Source organism: Colias eurytheme, chromosome 16, assembly GCF_061535395.1.
Source record: "Colias eurytheme isolate Ceu_HAF_F1 chromosome 16, ilColEury1 Martin Lab GWU primary, whole genome shotgun sequence".
In the NCBI taxonomy this organism is placed as follows: Eukaryota; Metazoa; Arthropoda; class Insecta; order Lepidoptera; family Pieridae; genus Colias; species Colias eurytheme.
This window is the reverse complement of record NC_142995.1, coordinates 4,693,663-4,699,662: the sequence shown is the minus strand read 5'-3', so window position 1 is coordinate 4,699,662 and position 6,000 is coordinate 4,693,663.

The window sequence follows — 6,000 nt, the reverse complement described above, 5'->3', positions numbered from 1 at the left end:
AAAATTTCTGTTTTCTAAAAGGTATTTTATTTTTGTTATTCAATAAGTATCCTATACCTCCATCATTCCAAATGTGAAAAATTTAGCAAAATTTTTTTGACGTAATTTTGTTGTTTAAGTATTCTTTACGTGATCAGTGTTTGCAAAACTACAAGTCCCTTCACGCTTAGTATACCAATAGTGGGACAGCCTGTATAAAACTCAAAGGTACAGCCCAAACTACTGTACCGATCAGCCTGGGCATGCAGATATAGCCACTGTGATGTAGCCAAGAAAGGATTTTGTCAAATTCTTCCCCCAAGAGGATTAAATAGGGGATGGAAGTTTGTACCATGAAATTTTGTTTTGAGCATGCGGGTGAAGCTACGGGCTTGTACAAAAGGATATAAGGATTAGGGCTTATACTGATAGAATGGAACTCATTTGATTTAAAATATGACTACTAAATAATAATACCTGAAATACTACCCAGATCGATATGCCATAGAAGTAAGTATAGAGAATGGTTTTGATTTAAAACTGTGTCAAAGGAATTGAGATTTGTACCTAAAAGTAAAAACAATGGCGATTTTTTAATCTGTCTGCAATCCTCCACTTGGGAAGTAGTCTTTACCTCATTCATCATACTTATACAATATGTATTATTAACGCGAAACTTTGTGAGGATGTAAGGATGTTGTTTCTCTTTCATGCTTCACCGGCTGAACAGAATAATACCTGGTAGATATAAGCCTGGAAAAAAGCTACCTACCTTTTATCTCAAATTAATGCAAGCAAAAGCTAGCACCTAACCTTTATACAAATGATGCCATTGCCGGAACAGTTTCTAAGATTCAAATTATCTCGAACAAAATTAATAAAATAATTATGCTTTAAAAATTTGATTTGATAGTAACAAGAAAAATGACCTTTTTTGCTACTGCAACTTTAAATAATTTAGCATGCATGAACTGATATAGTTTTTATATGGATTGAATTTGTTTTTTTGCATATTATTAATACAAAATAAAGATAAGAGCTGAGATTATTTGAGAGTGGCTAATATTTTTTGCTGCTCGAAATGTGGCAGTATTTTTATCGGTTTATCTTGTGTGTGATTACTCTTGGTTCGATAAGTTGAATAGAATTATATTATCAAAAGATCATGTCGCCCCTAGAACCGCCCGCCTAAAAGTACATGACGTATAAGAACTGTTTTATTGCCATAGCTTTTCTACAAGGATTTATATTGAATACGAAGGTTGCTAATAAAGGGAAAAAGGGTGACAAAAAGGTATTGAAATAAAATCCAAAAACTGTTTTAAAAATTAAAATTATCTATATTTCAATCCATAAGTATGTCTTCAGTAATATAATATCGCTAACACGCTCACAAGTCACTTCAACCTTTCAAGGTTCAAGTCATGCAAATTGAAAACGTTTTTATAAAAACGGGGCATCGATAAAATGTTGCAATACGTAGGTACACCTGCACGACTCGACTCAACGAGCGAAACATAAAAACGATGACACAGTGTATTTGCATATTTCATTGAAAATTCCGTGTACCTCTCATACAAAATAGTTTTTTTGTCGGTAATAACCCCGCTGTTACATAAGTGCTACATCCGTTCCCATACCTCTGTGGATTTGCCAAAATGATCACGTACCGGTGGATCAAGGACTCTCGAGCTGTAGACCTCGAGGTCAGCACTCTAGGGTCACTAATGAAATGCACTTATCTGCATTAGCACTTAGAGATAACAATTTGTATCCTGAGGGGCGACATCCGTTTTAGAAATGGATGTGGGAAACTGCAAACTTGGAACATTTAAGTACTAGACAATGGACATGTCGCGGTCGTAACTCGTAGGTCGATTATAAAATTATAAATGCTCTTTTTTCCCCTTAAACTAATAGAATCGGGTATACGTAGAAATAAATACAATGTGTGTTTTAATACAATTCGCAAATTTCATGCTATACAAAAATCTAACTAGGTATTCCTATTCTCTATACTTATTATCAACTCAGCTATATTGCGCCGGGGTATGTTTGAACTAAAATTTCCTAAATTTTATTTCTAAGCCGTATCTAATCCAGGCTCACCGAAATCGCAAATTGACATATTGTTTCTCCGGCTTGGCTCGTAGCAATTACGAGTGTCGCGGTGGGTGGCCCAGTTCTCCACTATAAAATGATTACCGCTCAGGAAAAATATACATCAGCCGCGACAGTTAGAAAATAAACGAAACAGACATAACGATCGAGACAAATTGCTTCGTTTGGATATAAATCTAATGTTGATGTTTTGGCAAGATACTTTTTTATGTGGTTTCGAAATTGATTAAATGCAAGTGGTTATACTATTTATATTATTTTAATGATATTGGAATAAAACACCGTATAAATTATCATTTATTTAATTGTAGAATCATCGTTACAAAGCTAAAGATGGGTTTATGATGTATAATTTCAACGTTTATATCACCCATCACCTCACAGAAACATATCACAAATTCTTCAAAACTGTTAAAGAATACAAACACCAAGAAAACATTTGCAGTAATTTTGAATAATTTCCACTGTTTCCTGGTCCGTACCTAATTGTGCCAATAGCTGTAGATGATGTAGAGACCACCGCTGGCGCAGGTCTAGCACGACGCTCCACGCCTCTAATGCGCCTGATTGCAGGCCACAGCACGATTTAGAAATACTGGAATAATATTCACTTTTTTGTCTACTTTCAGATTTCATTTTGGGGACAAAATGTGTGATGTAGTACCTAATAAGTTACTAGTTAGTACCTAATAAGTTTTTTGACTTGTCTACTGGTTATATGGGAACACGTCAGATAGCGTGTATTATGTTCACGAGTATATTTGAAGGTAAATTCTAAATCAAATTTGACTCTACAAATTCATTTTATCAAGTTTTAACAAGGTTAACCGTAAGTAACTAGTTTTTACAATACCTATATCTGTCGACGTAACAATATAGCGAAATGTCATTATTATACCAAAATATACAGTAATTCCTGTCCACACGATGTTATTAGAGCATTAACACCTACTGTCGATCCACATAGAGTTGCGTCACAAGATTGAGGGATATATTTATGTCGAGATCACGAGTCAAGCTCCAAGCCACACACGCAGACTATGGCGTAACAATGAAACTATTCGTTTTGGAGGCATAATTACAAAAACATCAGGCATCATTACTGGCCGGTGACGTGACCACACACACTTACATTCGATGCAATAATAATTGCAGAGGTAATTACGATTTAATGTATCACGTACGCTTCCGAGTTTCGGCTGTTTAAACGCTGAGATGGGCTTGTTCTGTATTCCCTATAGCATACATTTCAATGAGTTTTACAGTTTAAATCACAGTTTAATGTATAAGTCATGGAAAACTTTTTGTTGGTTTTCATTAAATGTTACGTGTTTATCGCTAAGCCAAGAAGGTAAGGAATAACTAAACGAGCAGCTTAGTATTCCTTACCTTCCCACCATAGTGCCAGTAGGTATAAGAATCGCAATTAACATACGCATGTTTTTTAAGGGGGCGCATAAAGCAAAATAACCAATCTTATATTAGATGATACGTATAATATGCAAGACCAAATCTAAAAAATAAAATATATATCAAACTAGATGATATGTTCAACGATTCTGTTTAATCAAAAACATAAAATATTAAAATTTACTCGATAAAAAAAAATCACCAAGTTAGCTCTAATTTTCACACTTTTACGTTTTCTACTTGACATGGTAATACTTATTATGATTTTTTTTTCATAAACAATTATATTAAAACCACTTTTATCGTGACAAAATCAAACGTTTATCTCGAGAAAAAAAGGGCGCCAAAAGTGGTTTATCGCAGATAAAACCAAAACTAAAAGTAATTACACAAAATGCTCTGACAAATATCTTGCAAATGTTTTAATATAATTGTTTATGAAAAAAAAATCATAATAAGTATTACCATGTCAAGTAGAAAACGTAAAAGTGTGAAAATTAGAGCTAACTTGGTGATTTTTTTTTATCGAGTAAATTTTAATATTTTATGTTTTTGATTAAACAGAATCGTTGAACATATCATCTAGTTTGATATATATTTTATTTTTTAGATTTGGTCTTGCATATTACACGTATCATCTAATAGAAGATTGGTTATTTTGCTTTATGCGCCCCCTTAATACTTTTTTTCAGGATTGATTAGGTAGACCGTAGGTACCCTAGTTCTGTATGTTTTTCTGTAAAAGTGCATTAAAGGAACTTCTATACTCTGAGCAATATTCTTCTTTAAAAGCATAATTTCGAAGCTATTATAGAAATAGCTTTGCATTTTACAATTTGCATATGGACAATTTGCAGTAGAAAGCGCAAATGTAGAAATGATAATATGTATTGCAAAAAGTTGAATCAGTACTGAATAAGAAATACGTACAAAGTAACAAAAGTACACAATTCCGCTTTTTATAAATTTAATGGATTGAGTTTTTATGATTTTATAATGTAGCTTAACCGTAAATTTTCCTGTCAAAATAGTATGAAAAAGTCGAATATATCACAATAGAATTTAAGTTATTTAAGTATTATCTTTAACTTCGTTAAACAGTTTAAATTCCAAAATTGTCAGAGTAAAATAAGCAAAAATCAAATGATACTATAAAGTTTATATATATTGAATTTATATAGAAATTGAAAAAGCACACTACACATACAATACAATATTTTGCGTGGAACTTGAAAACCGTGTATTTCTAAAGGCTTTTAATATTTGCTAACAATTTAACAATTCTATTGCTACTTAAATACTCAATACACGATTATTACTTATTTACGAGAATTAACAACGCAACATCCCGCATTATACAATAAAGAAAAGCAGCGTTTTATGTTGGACATAAACCCCACAATTTATACGAAGGCTACTGGCATTACCTTTATAATATCGCTAAGTAGTTATTAGCATTGTCTCGCTTCCTGCTTTCTTGAGTTTGAGAAGATTATGGGTTTATCTCGATTTAGGACCACTTCTATTATTTGCGTAAATAGCTGTAGTTTTGTTTGCTTCATATTTGATGTTTACCGGCAAACGATAAAGAGGACGAGAGTACTTAAAACTAAATCTTCTGGAAAAAATAAACAATAATGCACTTGAAGGTACCTACTTATGGGACGAATTTGTTTAAAAGGTTTTTTAGAGTGTCTACTAGTGCATAAGCAAAATTATGGCAATAATTAAACTATGAATTGCGTTTTGAATACATATTTTCATTACTTACCTTAATTGAAAAAAAATATTTTCAATCGCAGTAACAACCTCGTGTAGAGATAGAGGACCCTACTTTCCCACGTATAGTATATCAGTTTTTAGTTTGTACTCTACTAACAAATGGATAAATAAATAAATAAAATAACATATAACTATACACACACAAACACAGAACTAAGATTTATGCTGCATTTTGTCATTCTACATTGCAAAGAGCGCAGTTCATTGGACACATTTGAGCTTTATTCTTAATGGGCCCAGTGCGAAAATATAACAAGAAAACAATTGTATCATATTTTTTGACTTAATTGTGATCGTTAAGTCAAATCACTGTCTCAAATATATCAATAACTTTTACATTTAATTGCTGTTAACAAAAAGCTTTGCGAATTGGAATTACATTATTCAACGGCCATTGCAAAAATACAACCACGTTCGCACATGATCAATAAGTACCTTGTTAAGATAGACGTCAACATTCGGAGTAGAATGGGCATGGAATAAATCATTGAGTTTTTATAAAAGCATCATCGCCTGCGCACCACGGCGGCACATCAAAGCGCCGCGGCCGCTTGCTTTGAACGCGTCGCGCTGCGAAGCCTTCATCTTTGATTTGTTCCCGATTTCAAAGCCTTAATGTAGATGTTCGGTTTATAAGTCTAGGCAATGATCGGTGAATACCGAGTTCGGTGAACTGTGCCGATTTAAATAATTTATAGCTTAATTAAG